Source organism: Sciurus vulgaris (assembly GCF_902686455.1).
Source record: "Sciurus vulgaris genome assembly, chromosome: X".
NCBI classification, from domain to species: domain Eukaryota; kingdom Metazoa; phylum Chordata; class Mammalia; order Rodentia; family Sciuridae; genus Sciurus; species Sciurus vulgaris.
In genome coordinates, this window is record NC_136471.1 from 97,710,171 (window position 1) to 97,734,005 (window position 23,835).

General features: G+C 38.0%; 1 long non-coding RNA gene across 4 annotated transcripts in view; it reads left to right on the forward strand.

Moving 5' to 3' along the window:
• The window catches only part of LOC306651005, a 99,383-nt gene that overhangs the window by 32,698 nt on the left and 42,850 nt on the right, over positions 1-23,835 (forward strand). For 3 of the 4 annotated variants that reach the window (XR_013761077.1, XR_013761079.1, XR_013761080.1), the window contains 2 exons: positions 9,226-9,301; positions 15,024-15,155. This is a non-coding gene — a long non-coding RNA (uncharacterized lncRNA). Of the gene's footprint in view, positions 1-9,221; positions 9,302-15,023; positions 15,156-23,835 lie in introns of all 4 variants that reach the window. The other variant, XR_013761078.1, reaches the window with a different exon arrangement.

Genomic DNA, 23,835 nt, shown 5'->3' on the forward strand with positions numbered 1-23,835 from the left:
GATTCTAATTCTGGAACTATTTATAGTGAGGCTCTACATGAGTGTCAGATCACTAGAAAGCTAGAGGGACCAGATCATTCTCAGAGTGGTTAAATGTGCTTCTGTTTCTTTATTTAAATTGGGATAAGGATATGAGAGAGCTGGTTCAAGCAGACCCTGGTGTCTACTTTGGTGCTGAGTTTGAACCTTTGGGTTGAAGACCCTAGATGGCTCTGGTCCAATTAACCTCCAACCCACCCTGAGGCCACACTCTGCAGTATCTGGTATAAGCAATGCATACATGGTACATCATGGCTGCTGTCAGGAGCCTGGTACTGCCCATAAGATGGAAAGGGACAGACTGGCCAGTGGGAGCAGTAGTGTCTGGCCTCTAAGACTTTCCAGGGGCCCAGTTGACACCATCATCCTCTTCCTTGGGACTAAACTGAGGACTTTATGCATGCTAAGCATATGCTCTTTCACTGAACTGCAGCTCTATCCTGGAAGGTCTTTGCTTCCTATTAAAAGAGTAGCAACACCAAGAGCAGATGGGCCATGAAGCATGAGCAAGAAGGCCATTTTCAATGAATGAGTGAATAAAGAAAATGTGGTGTGTGTGTGTATGTATGCACATATATACGCAATGGAGTATTACTGAGCCATAAAGAAGAACGACATGGCATTTGCCAGCAAATGGATGGAACTGAAGAGTTATCATGCTAAGTGAAATAAGCCAGTCCTCCAAAGTCAAAGGTTGAATGTTTTCTCTGATATGCACAGCTAATTCAAAATAAGGGGGAGGATAAAAGAATTGAAGAAAGATCACTGCATTGAAGGAGATGGGATAGGGAAAGACAGTGGGATGAATCTGACCTAACTTTCCTATGTACATATGAATACACTACAGTGAATCTCAACATCATGTACATCCACAAGACACTAAGTACAAAAAAAAACTATAAGTAAATATTGGAAGGAGTAGAGGGAAGGGACGTGGGGAAGGAGGAGGGAAGGGAAAGGGAACTGCTGGGAACCGAATTAGAACAAATTATATTCCATGCTTATATAATTGTGTCATAATGAATCTTAATGTTATGTATAACTAGACAGAACCAGTCGGGGGAAGAGAAAAAGAGGGCCTTTGGTTAAGGAGGGATGAGAAGGTGAGAGCTAGGCCTTTGCATACCTCACAGCTGAAGCCCCTGCTCTGCTTAACAGCATGTGAATTTGGGGACTTTGGAGAGTTGGCTGATTCCAGCTTGGGCTGTTTTGGTCGTTTTGTACTGTTTCTGTTTCGGTCTTTTTGTACTGTTTGGTCTCTTTACTCTTTGATTCCCTAGACCCCTGCCAGGAACTGCCCATAGTCTTCCTAGGCACTGTTACTTTTGTTTTGATTTTTCAATAGGCTACAATTTGTGGAGGAATATGCAAATCACAGAGAAACTAAGCAAATATGTTTACTATCTTGTTCATGATTTCACTTACCTGAATCACAGATCCCCAAAGCCAAGGAGTCATGAGCTATTTGGAAATTCAGTTATATAGTACTTGTTTTTTAATCTCTCAGGCCAAGGTACAGAAATGTTCACTGTATCACATTGATACAAAATTCATCACATTTCTGTTACAGGAGAAATAGTCTTGGGCATTCTAATGTATTCCCTTATATATAATAATTTTTATGGGGGAAAGTTGAAATCCTGAGCTTGAGAAAATGTGCAGTTTCCTTTGGGTTTAGTGTTTTCCGAAAGGAGGGTTGGGTGAATAAGTTTGCTCTGCCTTTTTGCTCTGTCAGCTTAACTTTATTATTATTACAAATGTTGTCTCCTTAGAGTAACTTTTACATTTCTGAGGGATACCATGTTTAGAGTAATGAGAAAGTAAAGAGAGGTTTGGTGGAGGGGGAACTATTGAAAAACCCAGCCGGTAGCTGCTAATACTTGTGGTCTCACTCCCTCTCGCATGAATGATTCATTTTGCTGCCTTTGTTATAATAGCCACAGTGTTCAGCCTGCAAGACTGTCTTGTGATATATCCTTCTTTTGCTAAAAGACTACATATCAGCAGCCTCATTTGATTTAGAAGCCAATTCGGCATACCACGCATACCATTTGAGAAGAATGTCAGGATCCTTCCTGCTATGAAAATGTCATGCATGCTTAAAATGACAAAGTTTGTCCCAAGGAATGGTTTTGAGCACTTTGTAATTATTCTGTTTTGAGTCTTCAGAGCAATTTGACATGGGGGGGCTTCATTTTCAAAAAGAAAAATCAACCCAACATTTGTTTCAGTTTTTAAAATACCAGACTATCCAATTGGAGGTTTAGAGTATCCAAAATGTAGAATGAAAGTGCTGTGTGTGTGTGTGTGTGTGTGTGTGTGTATGTTTATTTATTTTTTATTTTTATTTATTTTTTTTGTGGTGCTGGGTATCGAACCCAGGGCCTGTGCTTGTAAGGCAAGCACTTTACCAACTGAGCTATCTCCCCAGCTGTATGTGTGTTTGTTGTGGTAAAAACACACATAACATACAATTTGCCATCTTAACCATTTTCAAGTGTATAGTACAGTAATGTTAATGATATGCACATTGTGCTGCATATCTCTACGACCTTTTCATATTGCAAAACTGAAAGTGTATACTTGGAACAACTCTTCCCTTTACGCCTTCCCTCAGCCCTTGTCAAACACAATTCTCCTTTCCGTTTCCGTGAGTCAGACTCCTTTAGATGCCTCATATAAATGGAGTCATGCAGTATTTCTTTTTAAGGCTGAATACTACTCCATTGTGTATAAATACATCACATATTCTTTATTCATTCATCTGTGAAGGTCATGTGTCCTTTTGTAAAGTGTTCTCATAAAAGCTTTTCTTGGGAAGTAAAACACCATAGAAAACATCAAAACTGGTCACATATGCTAAGAAATGAAATTTTTATTTGTGATATGTAAAATATGGAATTTCCTCAACTGAAATCCTAGTGTTAAGTGGTTTAGGTACACACCCCCCCGTCTTCATATACCCCATTTGGTTCCCTTTTACAATTCCAGTCCCTTTTGGGGACAGATGAAAGCATGTACTCAAGTGGTCGCTGCAGAGGAAGATAAAAGGTGGCCTTTTCTCCTAAAGTTGTCTGGGCTTTACTAGAATGTCTGGAGGGGTGAGATAAGGGGATATAGGGACAGGGCGGGAATGGGGTTTTTGCAGCTTGAAAAAGATGGATGACCTATGAGATCATTAGGGTTTAGTAATGGGTTTTCCCAGTGGACTCTGGGTTTTTTCACAGATCATCTTCTATATGGATTCTAGCCCCAACTCAGAGCTGAAGTAGCCCAGCAAAACCACACAATCAGTATGCTCTGTGGTTTGGCTGTAGTCTTAAGAAGTGTTTTCCAGAGAACCTAGAGAGAAAGGTTTGAATTGAAAGAACACGTGGTGGGGAAGAATTGGATTCACTGAGTGTTACTTTCACTTTTTCTTGACTTTATTTCCTCTGAGCAAAATGAAGGGGTCCCTGTTCTCACAGGTACCTCAGTGTCAGCAGTTGCCTGTCTTTGGCAGGTACAAGCTGTGAGAATAAGATTTTTCACCCTCTCTGTCGCTTTTATGATTCTGGGATAAGTATGAATAGCCGCAGATGGTAGGAGTCCCTCTTATTGTGCTTCGCAGGTTGCCAGGACCTCTCTGTGGTTTGAGATTTCATATCTTGTGGTTTCCATTTCTAGCACTGAAAATGCCTCCCTCCCACCTGGGCTCAAGAGCTAGAGCAAGGAGATGCCTGGCCTTTCTCTGCTTCTTCTTTGATGTCTTCCTAGGAAGGCAAGGCAGGGTGCTGCTGAGTGGACAAGGGGAAGGGAAAAGCTTTAAGAAGTGCCAGAGCTGACAGACAACACCTAAAGGGTCTGGGGAAGTATTTGCATACTGTGGACAGTGGCTTCCTGGTGACCCCAGATCCTTGAATACTTCAGTCATGGAGCTGAGAATGGTATGCAGTCAATCCAGGTATACCATTCTGTGGCAGTGACAGCTGAATTGGTCCTGCCTCTCATGAGTGCTGGGGAACACCCTGAAGCCCTGACAATTAATTGACAGGATAATCAGCTGATTCTCAGGTGGGAGTCAGGTGAAAGCCATGATGGATCTTACCCCCCCAACATGAGGGATCCCTTTAGAAAGCAGGTAGAAGCCAGCAACTCCCTATTTGGTGATGCCATTTTGGAGGCCAGAATAATTTTTGTTCTGTAGTCCCTTGAGCATGCTGTGCAAGCACTATACCAATGAGCCACATCTTTAGCCCTTTGAATTTTATTTTCCACAGGGTGTTGCTAAACTGTTAAGGCTGGTATCCAAAAGTTGGGATCCTCCTGCATTGGCCTCCCATGTGGCTGGGATTTCAGGTGTGCACCTCCACCTGGCTCCAGAAGTATCTTAAAAAAGCGATGCTTATCAAGTTTTTGCCTATGTGAGTGACTTTAAAATTAAGTTTATCATGTTTTTTCTCAACATTTAATGAAAAGTCTGTGGCAAAGTTGAAAGAATTTTAGAATGAAGACAAATATATTTACCATCTAGATGACTAGCATTTTAATATATTTGCTTTAGCAAATGTCTAAATATGTAGTTATCCATCTAGCCATCCATTAACATATCTCATTTTCTGATGGCAATAAAAAACCCACTTTACCAGGCTAGGGGTGTAGCTCAGTGGTAGAATTTATGTTTAGCATGCTTAAGGATCAACTCCCAGCACCAAACATAAAAATAAAATATTTTTGTCCTCTAAATGCTTCTGCAATATGTTATTTTACAGCTTTTCTTTTGAAGTAAAATTTACATACAATGGATGCAGAAATCTTAAGTGAGCTTCATTAAGATTTATGTATTTGGAATGCTGTATTTTTATCATTCTGTCAGATTTTATGAAACCAAACTGTCATTTTTTAAAAACAGAATCAAACTTGTATCTAGTTAAATTTTTCTCTTTTTTTTTAAAAAGGTTTTTTTTTGTAGTTGTGTGGACATAATGCCTTTATTTTTATGTGGCACTGGGTCTGATCCTCACACGTGCTAGGCAAGCACTCTGCCACTGAGCTACTCTTCCTGTAGTGCTAGGGTTTGAATCCTGGGACTTGCACATACTAGTTACAGAATTTCTATATTTCAGAAGTACAGTTTGTTAGGTAGTTAGAATGATAGACTGATACTGGGATATCGGAAAGATCATGTTCTAACGTGGTTCATTCTCATATGCTCCTGGTCTCTGTCTTGGCATGCTCTTTTCTCCCTCTTCTCTCCACGTAGGAGAGAAAAAATATTTAGCAGCTAATTGGTGAAGGTATATTCCAGGATCCATACATGACGGACTGGCTAAAAGGCGACTTCTGGCTTTTGCTATTTGCATGTTGGCAACCAGTTTCTTCCATTTTCTCTATTTTCCCATGGAGGTGCCGGGGACTGAACCCAGGACCTCAATTGTGGTAGGCAGGTGCCACTGAGCCAGGCCTTCAGCCCCTACTCTTTTCTTACAAAATTGAAGGAGAAACAGAAATATTGTTATACAATATTTAATACCAAGCAGAACCCCTCCTTTAATTCAACATAGCCATTCTACAAAACCAGATAGACCATTCCATGGCAATTCATGGTGGCATGTGTCTACGTGGAATTAAATGGCCTCTATGAAATGCCAAATTGCCTTAATATTAAGAGCATGTTTGATCATTAGGAAAATAGTGAAGCATTAGGAAAAGTGTTAATTTTTACTTATTCCTTGTTCCTCAGGAATCCTTTTGTGCATGGTTTGTTATAAGTGTTGCTCTACTGCTATGCCAGGCTGGCTGAATGATGGAAAAAGAACCCAAGATGGGAGGACAAGATTTGTTCTGGGTCTCTGATGTCCTGCTTTAAGGAAGTAGGGAAGTGGGAGATTTGGCTTTGCATGCATACAAATGTCAGGTACTCAGTATAACAGCTAACCTTAAGGATGCTACCTCCAGGAGGAGCAGTTTGAGAGAGGAGATGTGGCTGCATGATAGGATGAGGATTTCAGTGTGACTCCAGAGAACAGGGAGTGACTGCCAGTTATGCTGGTTCGTGGAGTTTTCCATTTCCGTTTCTACCATACCATCTGTTTTGTGGTAGCTATAAGTGGATGGACAGAGGGGAAGGGGAACTTTCAAAGGTCCCTGTGGATTGTTCACATCAAGGAGGCTTTTTTTTCAGGCCAGCAAGTGGGTGATTTGGGGAAGTCTTGACAGAAAGGAACTGATTCTGAAGGGCCTCACTGACCTAATTTTGAAAGCCAACCTTTTGGCCAGAAGGTAGGACAGTTCCTAGGTAGCCATTATTTGAATAAAGAGATAAAAAATTTGATTTTGTAAGCTATAGCTAAATAAGTTTAAAAGAACCAAAGAGCAAACAAAACATGTATAATCAACTTTTTTTTTTTTTTTCCCCCTGGTGCTGGGCATTGAACCCAGGGCCTTGTGCTTGCAAGGGAAGCACTTTACCAACTGAGCTATTTCCCCAGCCCTGTAATCAACTTTTTAGTCCAAAGGTAACTCCCTAAAACCCAGGTGTCTCCTTTCCATGGGAAGCAATGTTACCATGAAGAGTCCTCCTCCTTTTATTATTAATGGAGTAATAGTCACTGTTTAGAGCATAAACAAACAAGAAAAGCCCAGCAGAATTTCTTGGGTATAGTTACTCATCTTCTCAAATGTTGCAAAATACCAAAAGGAAAGGAAAACCAGAAAGGGAGGGGGTTGGTTTTTAAAAAAAATTGTGACTAACCAACTTGTGCTGACTAATATCAGTGAACTCATAATGAGTAACAATAGTGAATTTAGAAGGGATATAAGTAGAAGGGGAGCTATTTAAAGGTTGGTTTAATACAAAAGGCAGCTGAATTGTTGGGTCACAAGTAAGGATTCCGTTTAGGAGATTCAAAAATAATTCCAGTCACCTCTAGAAAGTTCTGTCTCCTTTAGAATTCTTAAGAATGTGACTCCTTGCTTTCATCTTTGTTGAAAATATTTTTGAACGTAAATTTCTCTAAAACTCCCTTTTTCCTAGCTCAGTCTGACTCTAGTCCAGTTAAGGGTATTTATTGTCTTTTCCTAGCATTGCATCTATCTTATTTTTATTGATAATGATTATTGACTGATCTCTTCTCCCCATTAGACTTGTACTCCTAAGAGCACCACATGATTGTAAAATTGGCACCCACCTAACCCAGGACCTGGCACGTAGCAGATTCCAAGAAAAATAACTTAGTGAATCATACATTAAAAATGAATTTTTCTAGTTTTGTCTTGCGGATTATAATGTCATTTATGATTTTGGTCTTGATAAAGATAGTAAAGTTAGTGTACTAGGACATGACTGGGTATTCAAATCTTTGATAAAGTCTTTGAGTTTCTTTTTCATTGTTTCCGTTCAGTTTTGTTTTCCCCTCATTTAAGATTTTCAGGAACTTGAATCATTGCTAAATGTTTTTCTTTACAGATGTATGCATTTCCATAATTAGAAAACAATCCCAAGATATATTTATTTGAGTAAGACTGGATAGTTATTTTCCCATTTTAATGTGATAAATACGAAAATGATCTCAAAGCATATGAGCTCGAAAGTCATGAATAAGGAACACAAAGCCTTAGGTTTTTTGGGTGAAGATATTATCTGAAGGTCTTAAACAATTGAATGAAGTACTTATTTAAATAAAATTGAGACCATAGGAAAGCTGATAAATAATCTGGGTTTGTTATGAATAAATCTAATGGTATATATTTCTATGGAACTCACCGTTTTTGTTTTTAAGTATCTTGTGTTTCTATTGATAAGAGTTCTTTGTATATCAGTGTTATTAAACTTGTTTTATATTATGTTTTAAAAAGATACTTTCCCCAAATTTTCATTTATATTTAATTGTTTTTCTTTTGTAGTGCTGGGGAATCACATATTTGGTTATTAGCTTATTTATAATGCTTTTGAAGCATAGGGTTTTGGTAGTTTTACTTAGTCAAATATAATAATCTTTGTAGTGCTCTCATACACGAGAAATTAGAGAAAAACTTAAATTTAATGAAAGAAATGTAATGATTTAGAAAAAAATGAAGTAATTCTTATCAAAGCATGTATGATGAATTTCCCTCAGTTTAATTTCAGTTTCAGTATGATAAAATATATCTTGTTTTTAAAGTTGGAGGTAATGTAAGTACTTTTATCTTAAATTTAACAGACACATTGTGCAGAGTTAGAGGTGCTGAGAGCAAATCCACTTAATACAGTTCTTTGAAAATCAGTGGTAAATTTAGCTGAATGTTAGAACTGCATATAAACCATACTGTGAAGTTTGGTGTTATATTTTGGAAAAGACAATTTTGTTTTCATAACTACAGCAAATTATTTTTTTAAAAATCCTTTCTCACCGTTGGTTTTTACTCTTTTTTTTATTGCAGCACAATTTATTTATTTATTTATTTTAATTGTAAACAAATGGGATACATGTTGTTTCTCTGTACATGGCGTAAAGGCATACCATTTGTGTAATCATAAATTTACATAGGGCATTGTTGTTTGATTCATTCTGTTTTTACTCTTAAGAGGTTTTGTTGCTAATATGAGAATGAAAAATGAATCAGTGATTTCTGCAGACATTTGGTTTAAGAATTGCCTCAGGCCCTTACTTGACCACTTCCCTCCTAAATTGAGGGTATCTCCTGTTTTTATTCCAGTTTTGGCTAGGGCCACATAATTCTAGACATTGTCTCTCATATGCAGAATCACTATTTCTCCTTCCTTCTGAAGTACTATGAGGGCTTATTCTGTGAAAATCTAAAAATTGAATATGTTCTAATCTCATCAAAATTTCAAAATTTGGAAATAATTTAGTAAACAGCATGAATATTTTTGTTTTGACATAAAAACACTTGAATAGTTTTCTTTGTTTTTTTGCTGCTATTTTATTTTTTGTGGTGGTGGGGATGTATCCCAGGGCCTCCTGCATGCTAGGCAACTTCTCTACAACTCAACTATAAGCTCTGTTTTTCATTATTTTTTTTTGTTTGTTTGTTATTAGCAGTGTTTCGAGTATATTAATGAAACTTCACTGTTGAATGGAACTTGGAATAATGTGTTGTTAAGTTTTAATATTTAGTCCTACTAGGGATTGAAACTAGTAATACTCTGCCTCTGAGGTATATCCCCAATTCTTTATTAAAATTTTTTTTCTTATTTTGAGACAGGGTCTTGCTAAGTTGCTGAGGCTGGCCTCAAACTGTGTTCCTCCTGCCTCAGCCTCCTGAGTTGCTGGGATTACAGGTATGTTCAATGCACCATTGTGCAGCTGATCTATTAGACGTTTTTGTTTATTTTTAGCAGGGATTGGTGGTGAGTTGAGGAGCATGAATGATAAGAATGTATTATAAGGAGGTCATTGGCCAGGAAATGCTATAGATACATGTGGTTGGAATGTGGAAGCCAAAGAACTTGTAGATTCTCATTTATTAATTTATTAATTAATTTTTAAATTTTTGGTGGTTCTAGGGATTGAACCTGGGGCCTCATGCATACCAAACAAGTGCTCTATCCTGAGCTGCACCGCAACCCTTTTTAGTTTTTATTTTGAGACAGGGTCTCACTAAATTGCTGAGGCTGGCCTTGAACATGGAATCCACTTGCCTTAACCTCCCAAGTCACTGGGATTACTACTACCCCGTCTGGCTGGTTGTTTGGTTTTAACTTAAAAAGAACCTAGGTTTTTATTTCTGACAGATTATAAAAGAAATCTAGAAATTATTGTTGACTAGCCAATCCTTTATTTGAACAGTGGAGATCACGGGGTATCCAGCATCATCAGGGCGGTAAAAGCAATAGGGAAAGCATCTTCTTGCCCCAAACTTTCTTTCTGGATTGTTTGCAGTTTTCAAGTGTGTAGGAAGATGGAAAGGTTTCACATGAAGGGGAATGAGTTTCTTCAGACTGGAGACAGAATGGTAGCACAGAGTGAGGGGTTAATGTGTTGAATGACTGTATTCATAAATCGTAATATTCTGGAATGATAATGAAGCTTGAATCCTAAAACAAGCTTGTTCAAGAAAGTAATACAAATACTATTTTATACAGTGAAAGTGAAATCATAGTCTATTAGATAAAGAAATGGTTCCCAATGGAGCTATAAAATAAACTCAAGAAAAAAACCTATCAGGTGGTAGATGATAAATGTCAAGAGGTATCTCTGGTCATCAAAGAAAACAGAGTGCCATCTAGTGGAATCATTTTACTAATACTATAGTAAATGATTTAGGTTCTCAACCTTACATATAACAATTGATTTTCTTTCTCAAATAATGTTAATCTTTTAAAACTTTATTTGAAATTGATTTTCCAATAAAAAGAAGGGTTATACAAAAGTAGAGGTTTTCCATATACCCTTTGCCTAGCTTCATTTCTTACCGTGGTGTATATATTTATTAAGATCATGAAATTAACATTGGTACCAAAGTGTTAACGAACCTCCAGATTTTATTTGTATTTCACCAGTTTTTCCATTTAGGTTCCTTTTCTGGTCCAGGATTCTATACAATATTCCATAGTGCTTTTGGTCATGTTCTCTTTGGCTCTAAATCTGAGAAAGTTCTTCTCAGATAAAAGAGTGTTTACTAAGAATTATTATCTAGGGATTGTGACTGTTGTAAAATATATTTCAAAATACAGTACCAAGAAATTTATTGTTTGGTACTAGGGATTGGACCTGGGGCACTTTACCACTGAGCTACATCCCCAACCTTTTTCTGGAAACAGTGTCTCACTTAGTTGTTTAGGTCCTCGTGAAATTGCTGAGGCTAGCCTCCAACTTTTAATCCTCCTTTGTTAGCCTCCCCTTTTGCTGGGATTATATGTATGCACCACTAGGCTTGCCTTGAAATGAGATTTAGATCTTGAAATATTTATCTAGTTTTTCGCATGCATACATATCCCATCTTTTAACATAGATATTTTATATTTGTAAGTTTTACTTACAAATAAGTAAGTATATAAATACTTACAAATAGCTATATAAATAAATAAGTATGTAAGTCAGTTTTACTTGTTCTAAAAAGAGGCAGGAATGAATCTTGGACTGTTTTCTCTTGTTACCTAAAAGCGAATTGAACTATATGTTTTTCCTGTTGGACAGTAGTCCCATGCACACTTGCACGTGGGAAAAACAGACAACAAATTACAAAGCAATTGAAAAGTAAACCTCATTTTGCCAACATTTTTTATTAGGATAGTAACTGAATTTTAATTTTTCAATTTTTTATATTGGTGCATTATTGTTAAGCATTAGTGGGATTTGTTGTTATGCATTCATACGTGCACAAAACATAATTTGGTCATTTTCATTCCCCACTATCTCCCTTTTCCCTCCCCTTCTAGTAACTGAATTTAAAAATGAGTGATAAGGGGCTGTAGTTGTAGCTTAGTGTTAGAGAGCTTGCCTAGCATGTGTGAGGCACTGGGTTTGATCCTCAGCACCACATAAAAAATAAGTATAATAAAAGTATAAAAGAGTAATGACTTTAAAATATATGAATGATAAATTTAGAATGGCACTGCCTAATAAACCAGAAATTTTCTTCTTTAAAAGTCAATGTCTTTGCTCAGTACAGTGGTGCATTCCTATGATCCTAGTGATTCCAGAGGATGAGGCAGGGGGATTGCAAATTTGAGACCAGTCTTAGCAACTTCATCCCTCTGCTTCCCATATTAATTTCTTCAATACCAGTGAATGATTTAAAAATATTCGCCAAATTTAACCATCACGTGTACTCATCCAGTTTTTTTGTTTATTTGGTTTTAGTAACAGGTATTGAACTCAGGGCCACTGAGCCACATCCCCAGCCTTATTTTGTATTTTATTTAGAGACAGGGTCTCAGTGATTTGCTTAGCACCTCACTAAATTGCTGAGGCTGGCTTTGAACTCACAGTTCTCCTGCCTCAGCCTCCAAGCCCCTGGGATTATAGGTGTGTGCCACTGGGCCTGGCTATTTATTTATTTTAATTTTTTTTAGTTGTCAATGGATCTATTTTTAATTTTTATTTATTTGTATGCAGTGCTGAGAACCAGACCCAGTGCCTCACATATACTAGGCAAGGTCTATGCCACTGAGCCACGACTCCAGCCAGGGCCTGGTTATTTAATCTAGTAATAGTTTGAACCATTGATTCTAAGTGTTCTAAACTTTTTGCTACCTTGTACATAAAATGTGTTTATAGATGAATTTTGGTCCTCAAACAACTTCCAGGGTTTGTTGTCCCAGGTAATAATCTATGTTATTTGAGCGATTAGAATAACAAATTAGAGCAGCACAGGTTAGAGTTTACTGTTTTGTGGCTGTGTTCCCCAGGATATTCCTTTTTGCCTTATTTAAGCCTCTTGAGTGTAATGGCTACTGTGACCTCTGGTGTACCTGAAATCGGCGGAAAGGCCTGGAATTTCCAGAGGATATAATGTTTTCCTGTATCGCTGTTCCACACCCACCTTCCCAAATCAACTTCAATCAACGCAGTGATGCTGTATGAAAAAGAAAAATGACCTGGGAACGGCCTTGGCCAGTATTGACTGACCACTCTTTTAGAAAACTTGCTACCAGGTTGATGTTGGCATGAGGGAAAGATGAATGTGTCCTGACTTCAAAATGCCAATAGTCCTTGGAGCTATTGAAATGGTCACACTGCAGGGGCCTCTGGACTCCCTCATGCCTGCTCTCCCAGAATGCTTTTCTTGACCGGAAGATACAAATATGTTGCTTTTCCAAGTACAGTGCATTTAGGCTGTCCCCATCTTCTCAGTCCATTTTACTTTCTGTCTTTACCTATATGCATAGGTAAAGTTACTTGAAAGTCAAAACTGACATAAAATAGAAATATTTATCTTAAAGGCAACCTTGGAAAGTAGAGAAATTAATCTTTCTGGTTTCTCACTTACTATTAGGCTCCTTCTTCTATCTTCTTCCATTTCCTGGCCCCCCAGGTGGCCCAGCAGGGCCACAGGGGACTTTGTTTCTTCCTACCTGGTGCCCTCTTTGCTGACAGAAAGATTCATGTGTGACATTAGTTATACATTTGTGACTGTTAGCTACTATTAAGATACTTGGAACTTAACTGGAACCTTGGGGAGCTAATAACAAAAGACCAAGGCTGATCATTGTAGGTTTTTGCACAACTGAGCATATTGCTGCTGCTTCTCACACCAGAACTGACCCTGCCAGTGTTTAATCACATGAGAAGCATGCAAGTAAATCTTATATAAACTACTAATTATAAATATGGCCTCACCTGGAACACAGGAAGCAAGCATTTTTTGAAGCCTATGAACGAAAGGAGACTTTCCAAATGAATCCATTCCCACAATGTACTAGATCACATTACATCTTGAGAACTGAGCTGTGAGAGTAATGTGAACATATTCTGAAGGAAATGGAAGAAATAATTTGCTTATTTAGCCATATATTTCTAGAACTTTTATATCTATGTTCATCAGAGACTCGATTTTTTTTTTTTTTTTTTTTTTTTTTGTGGTGCTGGGGATTGAACCCAGGGCCTTGTACTTGACAGGCAAGCTTTTGATGAACTGAGCTATATCCCCAGCCCAAGAGATAGTTTTTGTGTTAATGTTTACCTGGGTTGCAATCATGTTTCCAGAACTTCCATTTTATTTTAACAACTAGAGTGTATCATTAAGCATTTTCAATAACGGTTTGGTTCCCTTTGTACATTTCTTCTCTTACAGTAAGTGGAAAATTTTTTTTTTAGTTCTTGCACTTGCTTTGTGCTTTTTAGGACAATCTTTTGAAAATGGTATCAGTCAGACATTTTATGCAGTGTTAAGGGTCTCAGAAATGAGTTGGAGTGAGAAAAGAAGGTTCATGCTCCCCCTAGAAATATTGAGAGATGGACCTTGACTTTACAGATACTTGGTATGTTACTACAGATCCTCTGATTTCTAGTTAGTTTTATTTATCAACTCTCTATAGAGGTGTTTGTTAGCCTGTAGGTACAGTAATAGTTCTTCAGTCTTTAAAGGATTTTTGTCACTGCAAACCAAAAGTGCTTCACATGGTTATGTGACAAGGTTGTTGTAACAAGTTCTCTCCTTCCTGTACTGGTCATTTTTATACACTTTTTGGGCCATTATGTTTCATTAGTTAGTGGGTCTATTCATGTATACTCCAGTCCTTTGTAGTTAGAAAATGTTAGATGTTCTCTAGCTATGTTGGGCTCCCAGAGCATGTAATATCCAGTTAAAGGCCTATGGGAGGAATTTGTACAGTGTTTAATAAATACTAAGGCTTTCTCTTGGTTTTAATGATAAATATCTTTGTTCTGCATATCCCGTGCTTTTGAAGTAGACTGGTCTTGGCTGCACTTGGTTTTCATGACCTTTCCTGCATTATTACTTGAGAATGTTATAGACTCTGATGTTTGCTGGCATGTTAACTTGATTACAGCTTGCATATATCATTAAAATATATGTGATTCACATCATCACGCTCAGTAAAAACAGTGTTAAGTCTTAGATTCTTTGCATCTTACACTCCTTGTTCTGGGCTGAGCAGGGCTTTTGATATGACCTGAGTAGCCCCTGCCCCAAGATGGCATTCACCACCATCTGCAGTGTGAGGCAAGTTGACTCAACACCATACTTTATGTGTTTTTATATGCTTAGCAGGAGAGTTCCCTGGCTGTAAGTAGTAGAATTTATTCTTTCTTAAAATTAGCTTTGGCCAATATGATTAAAAGGAAAGCAGGGATGCTGTTGTGGTCAGCTGTTTGGTTTTGGAGTGAACATGGTGTCCAGAAATTTTTTCTTCAAGTCTGTATTCTCTGTTATTTTTAAACCCCATTCCCTCTAACCCTTCTCAGGAGCACATATTCAAAGATAGGTGGGATTGGTAATAAACCTGGCATAGAGGGCATTAATAATGATTTTTATTCAGAAGAGATGTAAATTGTTTGACAGCTACATCCAACCTTCCCTGCTTTCTTTTTAAACAGATGGGGAAACTGAGTCTGGAAAGGTTGTGGTATCATTGAAGTCACACAGGGAACTGAAGTAGCCTGTGGCTTTTCAAGAAAGCCAAGTTGAGGAAGGCACCCTCTCAAAGACCAGTGCTTCTGCTTAGTTTGGTGAGTGCTGACCTTCTGATGACATCATTCCTGACTTTTTGTTAAAGAAAAAATGTTAAACTTGCATTGAGAAAATACCCATGTTGGCTTTTAAGATGGAGGCTTTTAGTAGCATTTTGATTTATCCATGTTATGCATTGGGCCAAAGTAACCAGTCAATTTTAGATTTTTTTTTGAAAGTTTAGTTATAGGTTTATTTGAGCTTTTTGTCCAATCACAGCTTGGAGAAATCACCTGTGAACTGCTTTTCATTGACTAGTTAATGACTAGTTCAATGAAGGATGCTTCCATAGGGTGGACTTCAAGTTCTCCCAGTTCTGTGAACTTCATCCTTCCCTGGCACTCCTCATGGTGGGTCTGTTGTTTAGCTGCCTGACTCTTCACTGCTTTATTTCTCATGCTTCTCTGTCCCCAACTACCTGAGTTCCTGGAGGGTTCGTATTCAGAGCCAGGTGGAGGACCCCACCAAGCAGCTCTAACCACTCACTCCTAGATAGTCACAAGTCAGCACATCACTTTGCTAGAAAGCGCCTCTGGGGCGTCTGATCTCAGGGTAGAAAATTCTTGCAATAGTAAGCAAAGGACTTATCTTTTTGAGAAGAAACTCTGCACCATGGATGATACAAATCTCTATTTGGAATCCAGGGTGAAGGTCAAAGGAGACTATGAGAGATTTTCACATCCTCACAAGGGTGTTTAATTTGGTGAACATCTGTTGTGTGCCAAACTCTGCCACAGTATTCCACATTGCATTCATACCATAACGCTGGGAGGAAGAGATGATTGGCCTTATTTTAGAAATGAAGCCATAGATACTTAAGAGAGGCATTCAAATCATTTGCCCAAGGTCACGTAGCTAGTAAACAATGGAAGGCATGCCTTCCTCTCACTTGTTTAATTTCACTGACCTATACCAAGGAAAAATATCTCAACAAATGTTGGATTTGATATTGCTTTTCTAATTTGTGTATCAAGATATATTTTCAAAGATTTTTGAAGGCATACGTGTGTGTGTATTTTTCTTTTTTGTTTTTTTGGTTTTTTTTTTTTTTTTTTGGTATTGATGATTGAACCCAGGGATGCTTTACCACTGTGCCACATCCCCACCCCTCAGAGTTTCACTAAGTTTTTTTTTTTTAATTTGAGACAGAGTTTCACTAAGTTGCTGAGAGCCTAAGTTGCTGAGGCTGGCTTTGAACTTGTGATCCTCCTCCTTTAGCCTCCTGAGCCACTGGGATTGTATATGTGCACTGCCCTGTATGGCAAAAAATGTGGAACACTGTATCCTTGCACAGGGGCCATGCTATTCTTCCTTGTATTATTTCAGTTTTAGTATATGTGCTGCTGAAGCTAGCCCTCTATATTTTCAAAAAGAGATGCAGTCTTAGTGTGTTGCCCAAGCTGGCCCGGCACTCCCAGACTCAACCTCCCGAGTTGTTGGTACTGACGTGTGCCACTCAGTTCAGCTAGGTACATATTTTTAGTTTTGCAGAATTTTTGTCTAATGATGAGACCTAATGTATATTAGGGGGAAAAAAAACAATTTTGCAGGTCCCACTGTGTGCCAAACCCTATTCTAGGTATATAGCAGTGAACAGATATAAGCATTGGGGTTATTTTTTTTTTATCAAACTTTGGAGTTAAAAGTCTATGCTTCGTATGCACTTATTTCATGTCCTTCCTTCAGTAGCAAGACTTTGAAACAGAACCCAAGATTGATTGCTGTCATTTTTCCATTGATTCACAGAATTACTGAACTAGCAGGGTACTTCTGAGGTTACTTAGCCAGCTCCTGAGGGTCTGTGGGAAATGCCAACCCAAACCATTCTTCTATTGATAATTTGCTAGGGGGGAGATTGCATTAAGCCTTTGCAGTAGCCACTGCTTGCTTTGGCTGCTTATAACCTGTTGTGATGATGATAAATTATTTCTGTGTCTAGAATTGGCTGGAGTACATGTGATTTTAAAACTGAATGCATGAAAAACATTTTAGAAATCTTTAATTGTATGCTTTTAATGAAAATGTGAACCTAAAGAGGTTAAGAAATGAGGAGCAAAGAGCTGAGGCAGGTGGTCACATACCTATGTGGTACTGGTATGGCCTGAATCCTACCCACTGTGGTTACAATGCCTGACCATTTCCCTTCTTTTCTGTTCCAATGATAGGTCATTTGACCCTAGTTTGCAATGTGTTCTATAGCTTCTGGGAACACCTCTTCTTGTAGTTACCTTATAGGTGACTTGGTTTGGTTGTTTCTTCCAGAAAGTTCTATGCTTCATAGGGAATTGCATACTGGGTTTTTGTTCACCATTTGACCATATGGTTAATAGAGTTTGGCCTCCTCTTTTAACAGAATTATCAGTTGGGTGACTACAGAGTGGAATTTAGTTTTATTAAGCCTTCCCAATGTGGGAATGTGCCACCTCCAAAGCTTAAATAGTTGCCACATATACCTCGGGTTTCAGATTCCATGATGTATTTATTCCTTGAAAATATAGGGGAACATCAGAGATGCTCTAAATTTAGCTTCCCATCTTGAGAATGCCAGTGGGGGAGGAAACCTCTCCTAGAAGAATAACTTGTCAAACCTGTATAGAAATTTCCCATCAGAGTGTTATTTATAATCAGGTTCTCAGATAAAACCAGAAGTATTCTCCATGCATACATCCTCATGTCCTTTGTTTGCTGTATGGCATTGAAACACAGCATCATAGGTTCATTCATTCATTCCCTGCTCTGCAGCACCACCTGCTTTACTGAGTAGAAAGCTCCTGCTTCTTGGAGTATGTCATGCTGGTTGCCAGGACTCTTTTCAAGGCTATTTGGGTCATGCTTGGCTTGTCTTCTCATCGTGGCTTCTTTGTCTTGGTCCTACAGAGTACCCGTGGCTATAATCATTACTTCTTTCAATGCCCAGTTTTTGTCTAGGTCCTTAGTAAGCTAATGTAACATTCTCCTTCGCGTGCCTATCTGGTTGCAGATATAGGACAAAATCACTTTCTAGATTACAGATTTAACCAGTATGAAATTTTACTTAATCACCAAAAGATCACATGGTCCCTAATTCCCAAGGTGGTTTTCCCATTGGCATCACCATGACTGGCGAACTGATGGCACTTTGCTTTGTATATGGTTGCTGTCCAATCAATGTTTTTATCTGGGCTGTAAAGATCACTGTGCTGGGACCCTGGAACTTGAACCCAATCCCATTTTTGCTTCAACAAAGCATGTGACCTTAGGTCAGTTACTTCCTGTATATAGACTACAGTCCCCTCAGCTGTGAAATAAGGACATGGGCAGGGAGATTTATGAGGTTGCTTTCAGCTTTATGAGTCTCAGTTTGTGACTGACTAAATGGGGGAAGAATTATGGCCAGTCAGTCAGATGCCACAACTTTGTTTCCAAACCCCAGAAGTGCCCTGCCTTGGGTTGGGAATGACTGACCAGTTGCTTTCCTGAGGATCCCATGCCAGAATCTCTAGTCACCTCCTTTGGGACATCTGGGGGCAGTGTTTTTCAAACTTACTCTGTAGCAACAGAATTCCCTTCAAAAGAATAAAGAATTAAAGCAGACTGATTTATGTGTGGGCAGAAGTCAAGTCAGTGCTTGGCCTGTGCCAGGATAGTACTGCATATAAGATGGAAGGTAGAATCTTGGAAGGTGGTTCAGAAGGTAGTTGGTGTGGTTGTAGAGGGAATAGAGAGAAATACTTGGCCTTCCCTGGCCATCTTTACTATTAGATTTGACCTCTCCTCCACCCCACCCCTACACCTAGCTTAGGCCCCACCTTTATCCTCACATTTTTCAGCTCACTTCGTAGAAAATTTCAAAATCCTCTGTCCTGACCAGTTAAAGGCAATTTTTTTAGATTTTTTTTTCTGCTTTTTTCGCTACCACAATGGTGCCCAGTCTTTGAAACTGGAAGTCTGAAATTTACCTTCTCCGTATCCTCCCTTAAACCCACCATAATTCTGCTGCTAAGAAGATTGGAAACCTCTTTGTGACAGTCTGAAAGACCCTAGATCAGAGGGTCTCTTCTTGAAGCCAGGGAAATGAAGTCACAGAATCAAATAAAAACTGCTTATATCTCCAAATCCTGATAAAACCACAACCAACCCGAACTCACCTAAGATGAAAAAGATAACTGGAATAGGCTGTTTCCCTTAATAAAACTGTGTTCATAGTTCATAGTTAAAACCTCTTGAAAAAGGATACCCCAGACCTAGATGGTTCTACCGGTAAGTACGAACATTTAAGAGTTTTCCCTTATTTTTATTGATGTCTGTGGGATAGATAACGATATTCTACCTTTCTTTCCTGCTGTTAGTAAATTGTATTTTCTGCCTTTTTAAAAAATATTTTTTTCTGGGGACTTAACAGTTGTATTGATACTTCAGAGGCTCAGTGTTTGGTTTCATTAATTTTTTTTCTTTCCTATTGCTTCTGTATCTTCAATTTCATTATTCTCTGTTCTTATCTTTAGTATTCCCTTCCTTATTCCTTTGAGTGTATTTTGCTCTTTGTTTTCCAGCTTTTCAGGTGGAGGTTGGATCATCTGTTAGACATCTTTTGTTTCAGATATAAACATGTAGTGTTATACATTTTCCCATAGGCACCATTCTTAGCTGTATCACACACATTTTGATATGTTTTTTATTTTGTTCTATTCAAAATATTCTTACTTGAGACTTTTCTTTGACCCATAGATTATTTAGAAGTGTATAATTCCAATTATTTGGACATTTTCCTTTTCTCTTTCTGTTGATTTCTGGTTTAATTTCAACATGACCAGAAAACTTCCTTTGTGTTATTTGGACTCTTCTGAATTCATTTAGTGCACTCACAGTATGTTCCATCTTGATTATGTTTCATGTATACTTTAAAAGAATGCATAATCTGATTTCTTTGGTTAGAATGTCTTATAAGTGTTAGATTCCATGAGTTGATGTTTTCTTTTCCTGTATATTACTGAGGGGAGTGTTGAAGCCTCTAATATTATGATTTTTACCTATTTCTCTGTTTTTGGGTGCATATGCATTTTAGGTTGTTGTGTCTTCCTGGAATATTGACCTTTTTATTATTATGTGATATCTTTGACATTTGTCTTTGTTTTATCTTTATGTAATACAAATGAACACACAACCTTTGTTTTCTTAGATATAGGGAGTGAACCCAGGGCACTTTACCACCAAGCTCCATCCCCACACCTTTTTTTAATCTTTTATTTTGAGAAAGGACTTTACTAAGTTGCCAAGAGTGGCTTTAAGCTAGCAGCTCTCCTGCCTCAGCCTTCTGGGTTTTGGGGTTACAGGTGTGCTCTGAAGGGCTTGGCCACACATAATCAAACTAGTGTTTCCATGACATACTACTTCTTTTTTCTTTTTTTTTTGTGGTGCTGGGGATCAAAGCCAGTGCAAGGCAAGCACTCTACCAACTGAGGTATCGTCCATCTAGTTACTTTAAAAAAAAATTGTAGTTGTACATGGACACAATAGCTTTATTCATTTTCATGTGGTGCTGAGGATCAAACCCAGCGCCCCACATGTGCGAGGCAAGCACTATAACCTCTGCCCCCCCATCCATTTTCTTTTAACCCACCAACCTATAATTATATTTCAATTTAGTTTTTCTTAGACTGCATATGGTTGGCTCATATTTTGTATTCATTCCTATAGTCTCTACCCTTCTCTAATTGTTAGTCAAATTAAGTTTAATGTCATTTTTAGGGCCTTTTATTACCTCTAGAGAATTTTGTTCGTGTTTCTCATATTTTCCCTTCTTTGAGTTCCTTGAATATTTCATAATATTTTAGTTTATCTCTTGTGTATCTGTATTTTGTTTTGTTGTGTGCTACATGAATTAATGATGTACTTAACTCCATAATTGATTTAGACTCACTTAGCATTTACAGTTTAAGCAAGCTGTAACAACCTTACCACCGTGTAAATCCCTTTGTTGTCCTCTTTTTTACAGTTAGTTTTTGTGTTACCTCTTTATACATTGAGAACCTCATAGATGATAATAGTTTCTGCTTTCAGTGAAGAGCTCAAGAGAAGGACAGTTGTCATCTTTATAATGTTTTAGTAATGATAGACCACATGCATGACAATGGTTCCATAAGATTATATTGCCCAGTGACATGTAGCCATCCCAGTTTTAAGTATATGCTTATGTTTACACGATGATGAAATTGACTAATCACACATTTTTCACAATGGATCTCATTGTAAGTGATGTATGGTATGGAGCTTTATATTTACCCAGATACCTACTTTTTGTTTTTTTGGTCACCAAGGACTGAACCCAGAGGCTCTTAACCTCTGAGCCACATCCCCAGCCCTTTTTATATTTTATTTTATTTAGAAACATGGACTCACTAAGTTGCTGAGACTGACTATGCACTTGAGATCCTCCTGTCTCAGCCTCCCAAGCCATTGGCATTACAGATGTGCACTACTGTACCTGGCAGAGATCTACCATTTCCATTGTTCTTTCTTTGTTCCCGATGGTCTTAGTTTTCTTGTATCATTTCCCTTTTGTCTAAAGTTTTGTTTGGCTACAACTTTAGAGGAAGTCAGCTGCCAATGAGTTATTTTGTTTTTCCTTCATCTGAGGATATCTGTATTTTATCTTCATTTCTAAAGACTCTTACTATAGAATTCTGTATTACATTTCTTTTCCTTCAATACTTTAAAAATGTTCTGCCATTTTTTTTCCCTCCATGGTCTGTAGTGAAAACTTCACAAAGCTGTCTGAATTTTTGTGTCCTTAGAGGTAATGTGTCATTTTCTCTCACTGTTTTCAGGATTATTTGCTTCATCTCTAGTTTTATGCAAGCATGGTTTTCTTTGGGTTTATCCTAGGTGAGGTTCACTCTGCTTTTCAAATTTGTAAGTTTACATGGCTTGTGAAATATACAAAAAGTTTTCAACTGGTATTTCATCAAATACTTTCCCTGAACTTCACAACATTCTATTGTCCTCTCTTCCATTACAGAAGTGACAGACCTTCTATTACTGTCCCCAGGGCCTCTGAGGCTCTATTTTGTTTTGTTTGAAATCTTTGTTATTCAGATTGGCTAATTTCTATGAACAGGTAGAAACAGTCTATCTTCAAAGGTTTTTTTTATTTTGGTTATTTTGTTATTCAGCTCTAAAATCTTCAATAGTACTTCTTTTTATTTTCCTTGCTCAGATTTTCTCTTTCATTGATTTCAAGATTGCTTTCTTTGAAGTCTTTGTCATATAATTCAGACCTCTATGTCATTTAGGTACTGGCATTTGCTGATTGTCTTTTTCCCCATGCTGAGGAATTTTGGATTCTGCCCTGAATATTTTGAATATTGTGTTATGAGACTCCAGATCTTTTTTAAATCCTACTGAGAATATTGTATTTTTTATTTGTGCAGGCATTTGACTGGTTGGGTTCAGTGAGCAAGTGCCAACTTACTTGTGAGTATTGGTACCAATGTCAGATATTACCAATACCACTTGAATTGTGTGTGCACATACCCCACACTGCCCAATCTGGAACCTGAGCACATTAGTCCTCAAAGTATTTGATAGGCTATTTAGAATGAGATCCGTACATGCAAACCTGGGGTGAGGTGAGCCTGGCTATTCATAAATACTTGGTGGGGAGGGTACAGTCTCCTTTCAAAGCTCCTTCCCTTCCATCATCTATCTAGTACTTTCCAAATCCATGAGGTTTATGAGATTTCCCTTTTTGGTCACTTAGCCAGAAAATTTGTTCTTTAGGTATTTGGCTATGTTGTATATTTCCACTACTTTGTCCATGACCCCAGAACCAAGCAGATAGATGACAGAGACACTGAAACATAGTGGGCCAGTTTCTTGGAACTTCAGCTCCACTGAACCCAGAGGAAAGTTCTTCTCCTGCACAATTTGATTGTCTTTCCTCATGTGTCTGCTACTGGTTTCTTTTTCCTCACATAGCTGCTCGAGGTTTTTATAGTTGTGGGTGCTGGGAAAGACGTGGTAGACTGAGCTGACTCCATCCTATGCAGAACTAAAACCTCTATGTCTGATTGTGAATGTGGAAAAGTTTGAGGCTAAACAATGGGTGCATTAACTGTCTCTTTAGTGGCCCTCTCCCCATCTTGACATCTTGCCTTGAGAAAATCATCCTTAGGACCCACATACATATTTTAGAGGAAGATGGGGTTACTACAGCCAATGAATAGCACTAACTCCACTGGCTGAAGAAACCAAAACTCAATTCTTCCTTGACAGCTAGAAGTAAATCAGGAAGTTTTTCTTTATTCTCATTAACCTATCTATTAAAATGTGGGGGTTGGGGGTGCAGCTGAGTGGTAGAGCACTTGCCTAGCATGTGTAAAATCCTCGGTTCCTCAAAAATCAAAATTAAAACAAGAAAGGGCTGTTTCAAAGATAAGACTTAGGCATATAAGTCAAAGATTTCTAAAATCCTATTAGTCCAACTTAAAAAATGACATGGAGATAATGCTTATGTAAACCAGAATCCAGCAGATGCCCTCTTTACTAAATGAAGAGGTACTTCTTTAATGAAAAGAGCCTTTTTGTGCAAATTTTGCAGTGCCACATTTTGGATTTTGAATGTCGAATGTGCTTGTAATTCCCATCAAATTGATTATTGTGATAATAGTTAAAATAGGTTAGGGAAAACCAGAGAAGACA